Source organism: Anopheles funestus, chromosome 2RL (assembly GCF_943734845.2).
Source record: "Anopheles funestus chromosome 2RL, idAnoFuneDA-416_04, whole genome shotgun sequence".
Taxonomy (NCBI): domain Eukaryota; kingdom Metazoa; phylum Arthropoda; class Insecta; order Diptera; family Culicidae; genus Anopheles; species Anopheles funestus.
Genome location: NC_064598.1, coordinates 28,046,882 through 28,066,091, shown reverse-complemented (window position 1 = coordinate 28,066,091; position 19,210 = coordinate 28,046,882).

Below are 19,210 nucleotides of genomic sequence, written 5' to 3'. Positions count from 1 at the left end.
AATTCGCAATAAAATATATCACATTTAAAAATTTTGCTGAATTGCAGAAAAATGAGGAAAATTTTACATTTTCTCAAACAGGGTAAGGAACTTGGTTCCTCGAATAACTTCTGACACAGACATCTGAGGGCATGGCCGCCCAAGAAGAAAATGTAGCCATTGATGCCATCTATCGACCACATGTTAAAGATTGGCGATCCGTTGGATACCGACCGAGTTATAGGCAAAATTTGGTGCAAAAATGAGGAAAATTTTACATTTTCTCAAACAGGGTAAGGAACTTGTTTCCTCGAATAACTTCTGGCACATACATCTAAGGGCATGGTCGTCCAAGAAGAAAATGTGGCCATTGGTGCCATCTATCGACCACATGTTAAAGATTGGCGATCCGTTGGATACCGAACGAGTTATAGGCAAAACTTGGTGAAAAAATGAGCTTTATGAAATTTTCTAATTTTTCTAATTTATTAATTTTTTTATCACTTTTCATTCTGTTTTTTATTTAAAGCATTATTTGAGTGAAAACAAACTATTTTCAACCAATTGGCATTAAAATAAATGAATTTCATTTTTTTTGCAAAATTTCTCAAAAAAAACGTAAGGGGTAAGCCTTATGAAATTTTCGAGTGGAAAATTTTTTTGAAATTTTTTTCTGATTTTTGATTCTTTTTTTAATTTAAAGCATTATTTGGGTGAAAAGAAACTTATTGCAACAAATTCGCAATAAAATATATCACATTTAAACATTTTGCTGAATTGCAGAAAAATGAGGAAAATTTTACATTTTCTCAAACAGGGTAAGGAACTTGGTTCCTCGAATAACTTCTGACACAGACATCTGAGGGCATGGCCGTCCAAGAAGAAAATGTAGCCATTGATGCCATCTATCGACCACATGTTAAAGATTGGCGATCCGTTGGATACCGACCGAGTTATAGGCAAAATTTGGTGCAAAAATGAGGAAAATTTTACATTTTCTCAAACAGGGTAAGGAACTTGGTTCTTCGAATAACTTCTGGCACATACATCTAAGGGCATGGTCGTCCAACAAGAAAATGTAGCCATTGGTGCCATCTATCGACCACATGTTAAAGATTGGCGATCCGTTGGATACCGACCGAGTTATAGGCAAAACTTGGCGCAAAAATGAGCTTTATGAAATTTTCTAAATTTTCTAATTTATTAATTTTTTTATAATTTTTTATTCTGTTTTTTATTTAAAGCATTATTTGAGTGAAAACAAACCATTTTAAACCAATTGGCATTAAAATAAATGAATTTCATTTTTTTTTGCAAAATTTTTCAAAAAAACGTAACGTAGCCTTATGAAATTTTCGAGTGGAAAATTTTTTTGAAATTTTTTTCTGATTTTTTATTCTTTTTTTAATTTAAAGCATTATTTGAGTGAAAAGAAACTTATTGCAACAAATTCGCAATAAAATATATCACATTTAAAAATTTTGCTGAATTGCAGAAAAATGAGGAAAATTTTACATTTTCTCAAACAGGGTAAGGAACTTGGTTCCTCGAATAACATCTGGCACAGACATCTGAGGGCATGGCCGTCCAAGAAGAAAATGTAGCCATTGATGCCATCTATCGACCACAAGTTAAAGATTGGCGATCCGTTGGATACCGACCGAGTTATAGGCAAAACTTGGTGAAAAAATGAGCTTTATGAAATTTTCTAATTTTTCTAATTTTTTAATTTTTTTATTCTGTTTTTTCTTTAAAGCATTATTTGAGTGAAAACAAACTTTTTCCAACCAATTGGCATTAAAATAAATGAATTTCATTTTTTTTTGCAAAATTTCTCAAAAAAAAGTAAGGGGTAACCCTTATGAAATTTTCGAGTGGAAAATTTTTTTGAATTTTTTTTCTGATCTTTTATTCTTTTTTTAATTTAAAGCATTATTTGAGTGAAAAGAAACTTATTGCAACAAATTCGCAATAAAATATATCACATTTAAAAATTTTGCTGAATTGCAGAAAAATGAGGAAAATTTTACATTTTCTCAAACAGGGTAAGGAACTTGGTTCCTCGAATAACTTCTGGCACAGACATTTGAGGGCATGGCCGCCCAAGAAGAAAATGTAGCCATTGATGCCATCTATCGACCACAAGTTAAAGATTGGCGATCCGTTGGATACCGACCGAGTTATAGGCAAAATTTGGTGCAAAAATGAGGAAAAATTTACATTTTCTCAAACAGGGTAAGGAACTTGGTTCCTCGAATAACTTCTGGCACATACATCTGAGGGCACGGCCGTCCAAGAAGAAAATGTAGCCATTGGTGCCATCTATCGACCACATATTAAATATTGGCGATCCGTTGGATACCGACCGAGTTATAGGCAAAACTTGGCGCAAAAATGAGCTTTATGAAATTTTCTAATTTTTCTAATTTATTAATTTTTTTATCACTTTTCATTCTGTTTTTTATTTAAAGCATTATTTGAGTGAAAACAAACGTTTTTCAACCAATTGGCATTAAAATAAATCAATTTCATTTTTTTTGCAAAATTTCTCAAAAAAAAACGTAAGGGGTAAGCCTTATGAAATTTTCGAGTGGAAATTTTTTTTGAAATTTTTTTTCTGATTTTTTATTTTTTTTTAATTTAAAGTATTATTTGGGTGAAAAGAAACTTATTACAACAAATTCGCAATAAAATATATCACATTTAAAAATTTTGCTGAATTGCAGAAAAATGAGGAAAATTTTACATTTTCTCAAACAGGGTAAGGAACTTGGTTCCTCGAATAACTTCTGGCACAGACATCTGAGGGCATGGCCGCCCAAGAAGAAAATCTAGCCATTGATGCCATCTATCGACCACAAGTTAAAGATTGGCGATCCGTTGGATACCGACCGAGTTATAGGCAAAATTTGGTGAAAAAATGAGGAAAATTTTACATTTTCTCAAACAGGGTAAGGAACTTGTTTCCTCGAATAACTTCTGGCACAGACATCTGAGGGCATGGCCGTCCAAGAAGAAAATGTAGCCATTGATGCCATCTATCGACCACAAGTTAAAGATTGGCGATCCGTTGGATACCGAACGAGTTATAGGCAAAACTTGGTGAAAAAATGAGCTTTATGAAATTTTCTAATTTTTCTAATTTTTTAATTTTTTTATTCTGTTTTTTATTTAAAGCATTATTTGAGTGAAAACAAACGTTTTTCAACCAATTGGCATTAAAATAAATCAATTTCATTTTTTTTGCAAAATTTCTCAAAAAAAAAACGTAAGGGGTAAGCCTTATGAAATTTTCGAGTGAAAATTTTTTTTGAAATTTTTTTCTGATTTTTTATTCTTTTTTTAATTTAAAGCATTATTTGGGTGAAAAGAAACTTATTGCAACAAATTCGCAATAAAATATATCACATTTAAAAATTTTGCTGAATTGCAGAAAAATGAGGAAAATTTTACATTTTCTCAAACAGGGTAAGGAACTTGGTTCCTCGAATAACTTCTGACACAGACATCTGAGGGCATGGCCGCCCAAGAAGAAAATGTAGCCATTGGTGCCATCTATCGACCACATGTTAAAGATTGGCGATCCGTTGGATACCGACCGAGTTATAGGCAAAATTTGGTGCAAAAATGAGGAAAATTTTACATTTTCTCAAACAGGGTAAGGAACTTGTTTCCTCGAATAACTTCTGGCACATACATCTAAGGGCATGGTCGTCCAAGAAGAAAATGTAGCCATTGGTGCCATCTATCGACCACATGTTAAATATTGGCGATCCGTTGGATACCGACCGAGTTATAGGCAAAACTTGGCGCAAAAATGAGCTTTATGAAATTTTCTAATTTTTCTAATTTATTAATTTTTTTATCCCTTTTCATTCTGTTTTTTATTTAAAGCATTATTTGAGTGAAAACAAACGTTTTTCAACCAATTGGCATTAAAATAAATGAATTTCATTTTTTTTGCAAAATTTCTCAAAAAAAAACGTAAGGGGTAAGCCTTATGAAATTTTCGAGTGGAAATTTTTTTTGAAATTTTTTTCTGATTTTTTATTCTTTTTTTAATTTAAAGCATTATTTGGGTGAAAAGAAACTTATTACAACAAATTCGCAATAAAATATATCACATTTAAAAATTTTGCTGAATTGCAGAAAAATGAGGAAAATTTTACATTTTCTCAAACAGGGTAAGGAACTTGGTTCCTCGAATAACTTCTGACACAGACATCTGAGGGCATGGCCGCCCAAGAAGAAAATGTAGCCATTGATGCCATCTATCGACCACAAGTTAAAGATTGGCGATCCGTTGGATACCGACCGAGTTATAGGCAAAATTTGGTGCAAAAATGAGGAAAAATTTACATTTTCTCAAACAGGGTAAGGAACTTGGTTCCTCGAATAACTTCTGGCACATACATCTGAGGGCACGGCCGTCCAAGAAGAAAATGTAGCCATTGGTGCCATCTATCGACCACATATTAAATATTGGCGATCCGTTGGATACCGACCGAGTTATAGGCAAAACTTGGCGCAAAAATGAGCTTTATGAAATTTTCTAATTTTTCTAATTTATTAATTTTTTTATCACTTTTCATTCTGTTTTTTATTTAAAGCATTATTTGAGTGAAAACAAACGTTTTTCAACCAATTGGCATTAAAATAAATCAATTTCATTTTTTTTGCAAAATTTCTCAAAAAAAAACGTAAGGGGTAAGCCTTATGAAATTTTCGAGTGAAAATTTTTTTTGAAATTTTTTTTCTGATTTTTTATTATTTTTTTAATTTAAAGCATTATTTGGGTGAAAAGAAACTTATTACAACAAATTCGCAATAAAATATATCACATTTAAAAATTTTGCTGAATTGCAGAAAAATGAGGAAAATTTTACATTTTCTCAAACAGGGTAAGGAACTTGGTTCCTCGAATAACTTCTGGCACAGACATCTGAGGGCATGGCCGCCCAAGAAGAAAATGTAGCCATTGATGCCATCTATCGACCACAAGTTAAAGATTGGCGATCCGTTGGATACCGAACGAGTTATAGGCAAAACTTGGTGAAAAAATGAGCTTTATGAAATTTTCTAATTTTTCTAATTTTTTAATTTTTTTATTCTGTTTTTTATTTAAAGCATTATTTGAGTGAAAACAAACGTTTTTCAACCAATTGGCATTAAAATAAATCAATTTCATTTTTTTTGCAAAATTTCTCAAAAAAAAACGTAAGGGGTAAGCCTTATGAAATTTTCGAGTGAAAATTTTTTTTGAAATTTTTTTCTGATTTTTTATTCTTTTTTTAATTTAAAGCATTATTTGGGTGAAAAGAAACTTATTGCAACAAATTCGCAATAAAATATATCACATTTAAAAATTTTGCTGAATTGCAGAAAAATGAGGAAAATTTTACATTTTCTCAAACAGGGTAAGGAACTTGGTTCCTCGAATAACTTCTGACACAGACATCTGAGGGCATGGCCGCCCAAGAAGAAAATGTAGCCATTGGTGCCATCTATCGACCACATGTTAAAGATTGGCGATCCGTTGGATACCGACCGAGTTATAGGCAAAATTTGGTGCAAAAATGAGGAAAATTTTACATTTTCTCAAACAGGGTAAGGAACTTGTTTCCTCGAATAACTTCTGGCACATACATCTAAGGGCATGGTCGTCCAAGAAGAAAATGTAGCCATTGGTGCCATCTATCGACCACATGTTAAATATTGGCGATCCGTTGGATACCGACCGAGTTATAGGCAAAACTTGGCGCAAAAATGAGCTTTATGAAATTTTCTAATTTTTCTAATTTATTAATTTTTTTATCCCTTTTCATTCTGTATTTTATTTAAAGCATTATTTGAGTGAAAACAAACGTTTTTCAACCAATTGGCATTAAAATAAATCAATTTCATTTTTTTTGCAAAATTTCTCAAAAAAAAACGTAAGGGGTAAGCCTTATGAAATTTTCGAGTAGAAATTTTTTTTGAAATTTTTTTCTGATTTTTTATTTTTTTTTTTAATTTAAAGCATTATTTGGGTGAAAAGAAACTTATTACAACAAATTCGCAATAAAATATATCACATTTAAAAATTTTGCTGAATTGCAGAAAAATGAGGAAAATTTTACATTTTCTCAAACAGGGTAAGGAACTTGGTTCCTCGAATAACTTCTGGCACAGACATCTGAGGGCATGGCCGCCCAAGAAGAAAATGTAGCCATTGATGCCGTCTATCGACCACAGGTTAAAGATTGGCGATCCGTTGGATACCGACCGAGTTATAGCCAAAACTTGGCGCAAAAATGAGCTTTATGAAATTTTCTAAATTTTCTAATTTTCTAATTTTTTTTCTGATCTTTTATTCTTTTTTTAATTTAAAGCATTATTTGAGTGAAAACAAACCATTTTAAACCAATTGTCATTAAAATAAATGAATTTCATTTTTTTTGCAAAATTTCTCAAAAAAAAACGTAAGGGGTAAGCCTTATGAAATTTTCGAGTGAAAAATTTTTTTGAATTTTTTTTCTGATTTTTTATTCTTTTTTTAATTTAAAGCATTATTTGAGTGAAAAGAAACTTATTGCAACAAATTCGCAATAAAATATGTCACATTTAAAATTTTTGCTGAATTGCAGAAAAATGAGGAAAAATTTACATTTTCTCAAACAGGGTAAGGAACTTGGTTCCTCGAATAACTTCTGGCACATACATCTGAGGGCACGGCCGTCCAAGAAGAAAATGTAGCCATTGATGCCATCTATCGACCACAAGTTAAAGATTGGCGATCCGTTGGATACCGAACGAGTTATAGGCAAAACTTGGTGAAAAAATGAACTTTATGAAATTTTCTAAATTTTCTAATTTTTTAATTTTTTTAAAATTTTTAATTCTGTTTTTTATTTAAAGCATTATTTGAGTGAAAACAAACCATTTTAAACCAATTGGCATTAAAATAAATGAATTTCATTTTTTTGCAAAATTTCTCAAAAAAAACGTAAGGGGTAAGCCTTATGAAATTTTCGAGTGGAAAATTTTTTTGAAATTTTTTTCTGATTTTTGATTATGTTTTTAGTTTAAAGCATTATTTGAGTGAAAAGAAACTTATTGCAACAAATTCGCAATAACATATGTCACATTTAAAAATTTTGCTGAATTGCAGAAAAATGAAGAAAATTTTACATGTTCTCAAACAGGGTAAGGAACTTGTTTCCTCGAATAACTTCTGACACAGACATCTGAGGGAATGGCCGCCCAAGAAGAAAATGTAGCCATTGATGCCATCTATCGACCACAAGTTAAAGATTGGCGATCCGTTGGATACCGACCGAGTTATAGGCAAAACTTGGCGCAAAAATGAGCTTTATGAAATTTTCTAAATTTTCTAAATTTTTAATTTTTTCATTCTGTTTTTTATTTAAAGCATTATTTGAGTGAAAACAAACTTTTTTCAACCAATTGGCATTAAAATAAATGAATTTCATTTTTTTTGCAAAATTTCTCAAAAAAAACGTAAGGGGTAAGCCTTATGAAATTTTCGAGTGGAAAATTTTTTTGAAATTTTTTTCTGATTTTTTATTCTTTTTTTAATTTAAAGCATTATTTGAGTGAAAAGAAACTTATTGCAACAAATTCGCAATAAAATATATCACATTTAAAAATTTTGCTGAATTGCAGAAAAATGAGGAAAATTTTACATTTTCTCAAACAGGGTAAGGAACTTGGTTCCTCGAATAACTTCTGACACAGACATCTGAGGGCATGGCCGCCCAAGAAGAAAATGTAGCCATTGATGCCATCTATCGACCACAAGTTAAAGATTGGCGATCCGTTGGATACCGACCGAGTTATAGGCAAAATTTGGTGCAAAAATGAGGAAAATTTTACATTTTCTCAAACAGGGTAAGGAATTTGGTTCCTCGAATAACTTCTGACACAGACATCTGAGGGCATGGCCGTCCCAAAAGAAAATGTAGCCATTGGTGCCATCTATCGACCACAAGTTAAAGATGGGCGATCCGTTGGATACCGACCGAGTTATAGGCAAAACTTGGTGAAAAAATGAGCTTTATGAAATTTTCTAATTTTTCTAATTTATTAATTTTTTTATAACTTTTCATTCTGTTTTTTATTTAAAGCATTATTTGAGTGAAAACAAACCATTTTAAACCAATTGGCATTAAAATAAATGAATTTCATTTTTTTGCAAAATTTCTCAAAAAAAAACGTAAGGGGTAAGCCTTATGAAATTTTCGAGTGGAAAATTTTTTTGAATTTTTTTTCTGATTTTTGATTATTTTTTTAGTTTAAAGCATTATTTGAGTGAAAAGAAACTTATTGCAACAAATTCGCAATAACATATGTCACATTTAAAAATTTTGCTGAATTGCAGAAAAATGAAGAAAATTTTACATTTTCTCAAACAGGGTAAGGAACTTGGTTCCTCGAATAACTTCTGGCACAGACATCTGAGGGCATGGCCGCCCAAGAAGAAAATGTAGCCATTGATGCCATCTATCGACCACAAGTTAAAGATTGGCGATCCGTTGGATACCGACCGAGTTATAGGCAAAAATTGGTGAAAAAATGAGCTTTATGAAATTTTCTAATTTTTCTAATTTATTAATTTTTTTATCACTTTTCATTCTGTTTTTTATTTAAAGCATTATTTGAGTGAAAACAAACGTTTTTCAAGCAATTGGCATTAAAATAAATGAATTTCATTTTTTTGCAAAATTTCTCAAAAAAAACGTAAGGGGTAAGCCTTATGAAATTTTCGAGTGGAAAATTTTTTTGAAATTTTTTTCTGATTTTTGATTATTTTTTTAGTTTAAAGCATTATTTGAGTGAAAAGAAACTTATTGCAACAAATTCGCAATAACATATGTCACATTTAAAAATTTTGCTGAATTGCAGAAAAATGAAGAAAATTTTACATTTTCTCAAACAGGGTAAGGAACTTGTTTCCTCGAATAACTTCTGACACAGACATCTGAGGGCATGGCCGCCCAAGAAGAAAATGTAGCCATTGGTGCCATCTATCGACCACAAGTTAAAGATTGGCGATCCGTTGGATACCGACCGAGTTATAGGCAAAACTTGGCGCAAAAATGAGCTTTATGAAATTTTCTAAATTTTCTAAATTTTTAATTTTTTCATTCTGTTTTTTATTTAAAGCATTATTTAAGTGAAAACAAACTTTTTTCAACCAATTGGCATTAAAATAAATGAATTTCATTTTTTTTGCAAAATTTCTCAAAAAAAACGTAAGGGGTAAGCCTTATGAAATTTTCGAGTGGAAAATTTTTTTGAAATTTTTTTCTGATTTTTTATTATTTTTTTAATTTAAAGCATTATTTGAGTGAAAAGAAACTTATTGCAACAAATTCGCAATAAAATATATCACATTTAAAAATTTTGCTGAATTGCAGAAAAATGAGGAAAATTTTACATTTTCTCAAACAGGGTAAGGAACTTGGTTCCTCGAATAACTTCTGACACAGACATCTGAGGGCATGGCCGCCCAAGAAGAAAATGTAGCCATTGATGCCATCTATCGACCACATGTTAAAGATTGGCGATCCGTTGGATACCGACCGAGTTATAGGCAAAATTTGGTGCAAAAATGAGGAAAATTTTACATTTTCTCAAACAGGGTAAGGAACTTGTTTCCTCGAATAACTTCTGGCACATACATCTAAGGGCATGGTCGTCCAAGAAGAAAATGTGGCCATTGGTGCCATCTATCGACCACATGTTAAAGATTGGCGATCCGTTGGATACCGAACGAGTTATAGGCAAAACTTGGTGAAAAAATGAGCTTTATGAAATTTTCTAATTTTTCTAATTTATTAATTTTTTTATCACTTTTCATTCTGTTTTTTATTTAAAGCATTATTTGAGTGAAAACAAACTATTTTCAACCAATTGGCATTAAAATAAATGAATTTCATTTTTTTTGCAAAATTTCTCAAAAAAAACGTAAGGGGTAAGCCTTATGAAATTTTCGAGTGGAAAATTTTTTTGAAATTTTTTTCTGATTTTTGATTCTTTTTTTAATTTAAAGCATTATTTGGGTGAAAAGAAACTTATTGCAACAAATTCGCAATAAAATATATCACATTTAAAAATTTTGCTGAATTGCAGAAAAATGAGGAAAATTTTACATTTTCTCAAACAGGGTAAGGAACTTGGTTCCTCGAATAACTTCTGACACAGACATCTGAGGGCATGGCCGCCCAAGAAGAAAATGTAGCCATTGATGCCATCTATCGACCACATGTTAAAGATTGGCGATCCGTTGGATACCGACCGAGTTATAGGCAAAATTTGGTGCAAAAATGAGGAAAATTTTACATTTTCTCAAACAGGGTAAGGAACTTGGTTCCTCGAATAACTTCTGGCACATACATCTAAGGGCATGGTCGTCCAACAAGAAAATGTAGCCATTGGTGCCATCTATCGACCACATGTTAAAGATTGGCGATCCGTTGGATACCGACCGAGTTATAGGCAAAACTTGGCGCAAAAATGAGCTTTATGAAATTTTCTAAATTTTCTAATTTATTAATTTTTTTATAATTTTTTATTCTGTTTTTTATTTAAAGCATTATTTGAGTGAAAACAAACCATTTTAAACCAATTGGCATTAAAATAAATGAATTTCATTTTTTTTTTGCAAAATTTTTCAAAAAAACGTAACGTAGCCTTATGAAATTTTCGAGTGGAAAATTTTTTTGAAATTTTTTTCTGATTTTTTATTCTTTTTTTAATTTAAAGCATTATTTGAGTGAAAAGAAACTTATTGCAACAAATTCGCAATAAAATATATCACATTTAAAAATTTTGCTGAATTGCAGAAAAATGAGGAAAATTTTACATTTTCTCAAACAGGGTAAGGAACTTGGTTCCTCGAATAACATCTGGCACAGACATCTGAGGGCATGGCCGTCCAAGAAGAAAATGTAGCCATTGATGCCATCTATCGACCACAAGTTAAAGATTGGCGATCCGTTGGATACCGACCGAGTTATAGGCAAAACTTGGTGAAAAAATGAGCTTTATGAAATTTTCTAATTTTTCTAATTTTTTAATTTTTTTATTCTGTTTTTTCTTTAAAGCATTATTTGAGTGAAAACAAACGTTTTTCTACCAATTGGCATTAAAATAAATCAATTTCATTTTTTTTGCAAAATTTCTCAAAAAAAAACGTAAGGGGTAACCCTTATGAAATTTTCGAGTGGAAAATTTTGTTGAATTTTTTTTCTGATCTTTTATTCTTTTTTTAATTTAAAGCATTATTTGAGTGAAAAGAAACTTATTGCAACAAATTCGCAATAAAATATATCACATTTAAAAATTTTGCTGAATTGCAGAAAAATGAGGAAAATTTTACATTTTCTCAAACAGGGTAAGGAACTTGGTTCCTCGAATAACTTCTGGCACAGACATTTGAGGGCATGGCCGCCCAAGAAGAAAATGTAGCCATTGATGCCATCTATCGACCACAAGTTAAAGATTGGCGATCCGTTGGATACCGACCGAGTTATAGGCAAAATTTGGTGCAAAAATGAGGAAAATTTTACATTTTCTTAAACAGGGTAAGGAACTTGGTTCCTCGAATAACTTCTGGCACAGACATCTGAGGGCATGGCCGCCCAAGAAGAAAATGTAGCCATTGATGCCATCTATCGACCACATGTTAAAGATTGGCGATCCGTTGGATACCGACCGAGTTATAGGCAAAACTTGGTGCAAAAATGAGCTTTATGAAATTTTCTAAATTTTCTAATTTTTTAATTTTTTTATAATTTTTTATTCTGTTTTTTATTTAAAGCATTATTTGAGTGAAAACAAACTTTTTTAAACCAATTGGCATTAAAATAAATGAATTTCATTTTTTTGCAAAATTTCTCAAAAAAAACGTAAGGGGTAAGCCTTATGAAATTTTCGAGTGGAAAATTTTTTTGAAATTTTTTTCTGATTTTTGATTATTTTTTTAGTTTAAAGCATTATTTGAGTGAAAAGAAACTTATTGCAACAAATTCGCAATAAAATATGTCACATTTAAAAATTTTACTGAATTGCAGAAAAATGAAGAAAATTTTACATTTTCTCAAACAGGGTAAGGAACTTGGTTCCTCGAATAACATCTGGCACAGACATCTGAGGGCATGGCCGTCCAAGAAGAAAATGTAGCCATTGATGCCATCTATCGACCACAAGTTAAAGATTGGCGATCCGTTGGATACCGACCGAGTTATAGGTAAAATTTGGTGCAAAAATGAGGAAAATTTTACATTTTCTCAAACAGGGTAAGGAACTTGTTTCCTCGAATAACTTCTGGCACATACATCTAAGGGCATGGTCGTCCAAGAAGAAAATGTAGCCATTGGTGCCATCTATCGACCACATGTTAAATATTGGCGATCCGTTGGATACCGACCGAGTTATAGGCAAAACTTGGCGCAAAAATGAGCTTTATGAAATTTTCTAATTTTTCTAATTTATTAATTTTTTTATCCCTTTTCATTCTGTTTTTTATTTAAAGCATTATTTGAGTGAAAACAAACGTTTTTCAACCAATTGGCATTAAAATAAATCAATTTCATTTTTTTTGCAAAATTTCTCAAAAAAAAACGTAAGGGGTAAGCCTTATGAAATTTTCGAGTAGAAATTTTTTTTGAAATTTTTTTCTGATTTTTTATTTTTTTTTTTAATTTAAAGCATTATTTGGGTGAAAAGAAACTTATTACAACAAATTCGCAATAAAATATATCACATTTAAAAATTTTGCTGAATTGCAGAAAAATGAGGAAAATTTTACATTTTCTCAAACAGGGTAAGGAACTTGGTTCCTCGAATAACTTCTGGCACAGACATCTGAGGGCATGGCCGCCCAAGAAGAAAATGTAGTCATTGATGCCGTCTATCGACCACAGGTTAAAGATTGGCGATCCGTTGGATACCGACCGAGTTATAGCCAAAACTTGGCGCAAAAATGAGCTTTATGAAATTTTCTAAATTTTCTAATTTTCTAATTTTTTTCTGATCTTTTATTCTTTTTTTAATTTAAAGCATTATTTGAGTGAAAACAAACCATTTTAAACCAATTGTCATTAAAATAAATGAATTTCATTTTTTTTGCAAAATTTCTCAAAAAAAAACGTAAGGGGTAAGCCTTATGAAATTTTCGAGTGAAAAATTTTTTTGAATTTTTTTTCTGATTTTTTATTCTTTTTTTAATTTAAAGCATTATTTGAGTGAAAAGAAACTTATTGCAACAAATTCGCAATAAAATATGTCACATTTAAAATTTTTGCTGAATTGCAGAAAAATGAGGAAAAATTTACATTTTCTCAAACAGGGTAAGGAACTTGGTTCCTCGAATAACTTCTGGCACATACATCTGAGGGCACGGCCGTCCAAGAAGAAAATGTAGCCATTGATGCCATCTATCGACCACAAGTTAAAGATTGGCGATCCGTTGGATACCGAACGAGTTATAGGCAAAACTTGGTGAAAAAATGAACTTTATGAAATTTTCTAAATTTTCTAATTTTTTAATTTTTTTAAAATTTTTAATTCTGTTTTTTATTTAAAGCATTATTTGAGTGAAAACAAACCATTTTAAACCAATTGGCATTAAAATAAATGAATTTCATTTTTTTGCAAAATTTCTCAAAAAAAACGTAAGGGGTAAGCCTTATGAAATTTTCGAGTGGAAAATTTTTTTGAAATTTTTTTCTGATTTTTGATTATGTTTTTAGTTTAAAGCATTATTTGAGTGAAAAGAAACTTATTGCAACAAATTCGCAATAACATATGTCACATTTAAAAATTTTGCTGAATTGCAGAAAAATGAAGAAAATTTTACATGTTCTCAAACAGGGTAAGGAACTTGTTTCCTCGAATAACTTCTGACACAGACATCTGAGGGAATGGCCGCCCAAGAAGAAAATGTAGCCATTGATGCCATCTATCGACCACAAGTTAAAGATTGGCGATCCGTTGGATACCGACCGAGTTATAGGCAAAACTTGGCGCAAAAATGAGCTTTATGAAATTTTCTAAATTTTCTAAATTTTTAATTTTTTCATTCTGTTTTTTATTTAAAGCATTATTTGAGTGAAAACAAACTTTTTTCAACCAATTGGCATTAAAATAAATGAATTTCATTTTTTTTGCAAAATTTCTCAAAAAAAACGTAAGGGGTAAGCCTTATGAAATTTTCGAGTGGAAAATTTTTTTGAAATTTTTTTCTGATTTTTTATTCTTTTTTTAATTTAAAGCATTATTTGAGTGAAAAGAAACTTATTGCAACAAATTCGCAATAAAATATATCACATTTAAAAATTTTGCTGAATTGCAGAAAAATGAGGAAAATTTTACATTTTCTCAAACAGGGTAAGGAACTTGGTTCCTCGAATAACTTCTGACACAGACATCTGAGGGCATGGCCGCCCAAGAAGAAAATGTAGCCATTGATGCCATCTATCGACCACAAGTTAAAGATTGGCGATCCGTTGGATACCGACCGAGTTATAGGCAAAATTTGGTGCAAAAATGAGGAAAATTTTACATTTTCTCAAACAGGGTAAGGAACTTGTTTCCTCGAATAACTTCTGGCACATACATCTAAGGGCATGGTCGTCCAAGAAGAAAATGTGGCCATTGGTGCCATCTATCGACCACAAGTTAAAGATTGGCGATCCGTTGGATACCGAACGAGTTATAGGCAAAACTTGGTGAAAAAATGAGCTTTATGAAATTTTCTAATTTTTCTAATTTATTAATTTTTTTATCACTTTTCATTCTGTTTTTTATTTAAAGCATTATTTGAGTGAAAACAAACTTTTTTCAACCAATTGGCATTAAAATAAATCAATTTCATTTTTTTTGCAAAATTTCTCAAAAAAAACGTAAGGGGTAAGCCTTATGAAATTTTCGAGTGGAAAATTTTTTTGAAATTTTTTTCTGATTTTTGATTCTTTTTTTAATTTAAAGCATTATTTGGGTGAAAAGAAACTTATTGCAACAAATTCGCAATAAAATATATCACATTTAAAAATTTTGCTGAATTGCAGAAAAATGAGGAAAATTTTACATTTTCTCAAACAGGGTAAGGAACTTGGTTCCTCGAATAACTTCTGACACAGACATCTGAGGGCATGGCCGTCCAAGAAGAAAATGTAGCCATTGATGCCATCTATCGACCACATGTTAAAGATTGGCGATCCGTTGGATACCGACCGAGTTATAGGCAAAATTTGGTGCAAAAATGAGGAAAATTTTACATTTTCTCAAACAGGGTAAGGAATTTGGTTCCTCGAATAACTTCTGACACAGACATCTGAGGGCATGGCCGTCCCAAAAGAAAATGTAGCCATTGGTGCCATCTATCGACCACAAGTTAAAGATGGGCGATCCGTTGGATACCGACCGAGTTATAGGCAAAACTTGGTGAAAAAATGAGCTTTATGAAATTTTCTAATTTTTCTAATTTATTAATTTTTTTATAACTTTTCATTCTGTTTTTTATTTAAAGCATTATTTGAGTGAAAACAAACCATTTTAAACCAATTGGCATTAAAATAAATGAATTTCATTTTTTTGCAAAATTTCTCAAAAAAAAACGTAAGGGGTAAGCCTTATGAAATTTTCGAGTGGAAAATTTTTTTGAATTTTTTTTCTGATTTTTGATTATTTTTTTAGTTTAAAGCATTATTTGAGTGAAAAGAAACTTATTGCAACAAATTCGCAATAACATATGTCACATTTAAAAATTTTGCTGAATTGCAGAAAAATGAAGAAAATTTTACATTTTCTCAAACAGGGTAAGGAACTTGGTTCCTCGAATAACTTCTGGCACAGACATCTGAGGGCATGGCCGCCCAAGAAGAAAATGTAGCCATTGATGCCATCTATCGACCACAAGTTAAAGATTGGCGATCCGTTGGATACCGACCGAGTTATAGGCAAAAATTGGTGAAAAAATGAGCTTTATGAAATTTTCTAATTTTTCTAATTTATTAATTTTTTTATCACTTTTCATTCTGTTTTTTATTTAAAGCATTATTTGAGTGAAAACAAACGTTTTTCAAGCAATTGGCATTAAAATAAATGAATTTCATTTTTTTGCAAAATTTCTCAAAAAAAACGTAAGGGGTAAGCCTTATGAAATTTTCGAGTGGAAAATTTTTTTGAAATTTTTTTCTGATTTTTGATTATTTTTTTAGTTTAAAGCATTATTTGAGTGAAAAGAAACTTATTGCAACAAATTCGCAATAACATATGTCACATTTAAAAATTTTGCTGAATTGCAGAAAAATGAAGAAAATTTTACATTTTCTCAAACAGGGTAAGGAACTTGTTTCCTCGAATAACTTCTGACACAGACATCTGAGGGCATGGCCGCCCAAGAAGAAAATGTAGCCATTGGTGCCATCTATCGACCACAAGTTAAAGATTGGCGATCCGTTGGATACCGACCGAGTTATAGGCAAAACTTGGCGCAAAAATGAGCTTTATGAAATTTTCTAAATTTTCTAAATTTTTAATTTTTTCATTCTGTTTTTTATTTAAAGCATTATTTAAGTGAAAACAAACTTTTTTCAACCAATTGGCATTAAAATAAATGAATTTCATTTTTTTTGCAAAATTTCTCAAAAAAAACGTAAGGGGTAAGCCTTATGAAATTTTCGAGTGGAAAATTTTTTTGAAATTTTTTTCTGATTTTTTATTATTTTTTTAATTTAAAGCATTATTTGAGTGAAAAGAAACTTATTGCAACAAATTCGCAATAAAATATATCACATTTAAAAATTTTGCTGAATTGCAGAAAAATGAGGAAAATTTTACATTTTCTCAAACAGGGTAAGGAACTTGGTTCCTCGAATAACTTCTGACACAGACATCTGAGGGCATGGCCGCCCAAGAAGAAAATGTAGCCATTGATGCCATCTATCGACCACATGTTAAAGATTGGCGATCCGTTGGATACCGACCGAGTTATAGGCAAAATTTGGTGCAAAAATGAGGAAAATTTTACATTTTCTCAAACAGGGTAAGGAACTTGTTTCCTCGAATAACTTCTGGCACATACATCTAAGGGCATGGTCGTCCAAGAAGAAAATGTGGCCATTGGTGCCATCTATCGACCACATGTTAAAGATTGGCGATCCGTTGGATACCGAACGAGTTATAGGCAAAACTTGGTGAAAAAATGAGCTTTATGAAATTTTCTAATTTTTCTAATTTATTAATTTTTTTATCACTTTTCATTCTGTTTTTTATTTAAAGCATTATTTGAGTGAAAACAAACTATTTTCAACCAATTGGCATTAAAATAAATGAATTTCATTTTTTTTGCAAAATTTCTCAAAAAAAACGTAAGGGGTAAGCCTTATGAAATTTTCGAGTGGAAAATTTTTTTGAAATTTTTTTCTGATTTTTGATTCTTTTTTTAATTTAAAGCATTATTTGGGTGAAAAGAAACTTATTGCAACAAATTCGCAATAAAATATATCACATTTAAAAATTTTGCTGAATTGCAGAAAAATGAGGAAAATTTTACATTTTCTCAAACAGGGTAAGGAACTTGGTTCCTCGAATAACTTCTGACACAGACATCTGAGGGCATGGCCGCCCAAGAAGAAAATGTAGCCATTGATGCCATCTATCGACCACATGTTAAAGATTGGCGATCCGTTGGATACCGACCGAGTTATAGGCAAAATTTGGTGCAAAAATGAGGAAAATTTTACATTTTCTCAAACAGGGTAAGGAACTTGGTTCCTCGAATAACTTCTGGCACATACATCTAAGGGCATGGTCGTCCAACAAGAAAATGTAGCCATTGGTGCCATCTATCGACCACATGTTAAAGATTGGCGATCCGTTGGATACCGACCGAGTTATAGGCAAAACTTGGCGCAAAAATGAGCTTTATGAAATTTTCTAAATTTTCTAATTTATTAATTTTTTTATAATTTTTTATTCTGTTTTTTATTTAAAGCATTATTTGAGTGAAAACAAACCATTTTAAACCAATTGGCATTAAAATAAATGAATTTCATTTTTTTTTGCAAAATTTTTCAAAAAAACGTAACGTAGCCTTATGAAATTTTCGAGTGGAAAATTTTTTTGAAATTTTTTTCTGATTTTTTATTCTTTTTTTAATTTAAAGCATTATTTGAGTGAAAAGAAACTTATTGCAACAAATTCGCAATAAAATATATCACATTTAAAAATTTTGCTGAATTGCAGAAAAATGAGGAAAATTTTACATTTTCTCAAACAGGGTAAGGAACTTGGTTCCTCGAATAACATCTGGCACAGACATCTGAGGGCATGGCCGTCCAAGAAGAAAATGTAGCCATTGATGCCATCTATCGACCACAAGTTAAAGATTGGCGATCCGTTGGATACCGACCGAGTTATAGGCAAAACTTGGTGAAAAAATGAGCTTTATGAAATTTTCTAATTTTTCTAATTTTTTAATTTTTTTATTCTGTTTTTTCTTTAAAGCATTATTTGAGTGAAAACAAACGTTTTTCAACCAATTGGCATTAAAATAAATCAATTTCATTTTTTTTGCAAAATTTCTCAAAAAAAAACGTAAGGGGTAACCCTTATGAAATTTTCGAGTGGAAAATTTTTTTGAATTTTTTTTCTGATCTTTTATTCTTTTTTTAATTTAAAGCATTATTTGAGTGAAAAGAAACTTATTGCAACAAATTCGCAATAAAATATATCACATTTAAAAATTTTGCTGAATTGCAGAAAAATGAGGAAAATTTTACATTTTCTCAAACAGGGTAAGGAACTTGGTTCCTCGAATAACTTCTGGCACAGACATTTGAGGGCATGGCCGCCCAAGAAGAAAATGTAGCCATTGATGCCATCTATCGACCACAAGTTAAAGATTGGCGATCCGTTGGATACCGACCGAGTTATAGGCAAAATTTGGTGCAAAAATGAGGAAAATTTTACATTTTCTTAAACAGGGTAAGGAACTTGGTTCCTCGAATAACTTCTGGCACAGACATCTGAGGGCATGGCCGCCCAAGAAGAAAATGTAGCCATTGATGCCATCTATCGACCACATGTTAAAGATTGGCGATCCGTTGGATACCGACCGAGTTATAGGCAAAACTTGGTGCAAAAATGAGCTTTATGAAATTTTCTAAATTTTCTAATTTTTTAATTTTTTTATAATTTTTTATTCTGTTTTTTATTTAAA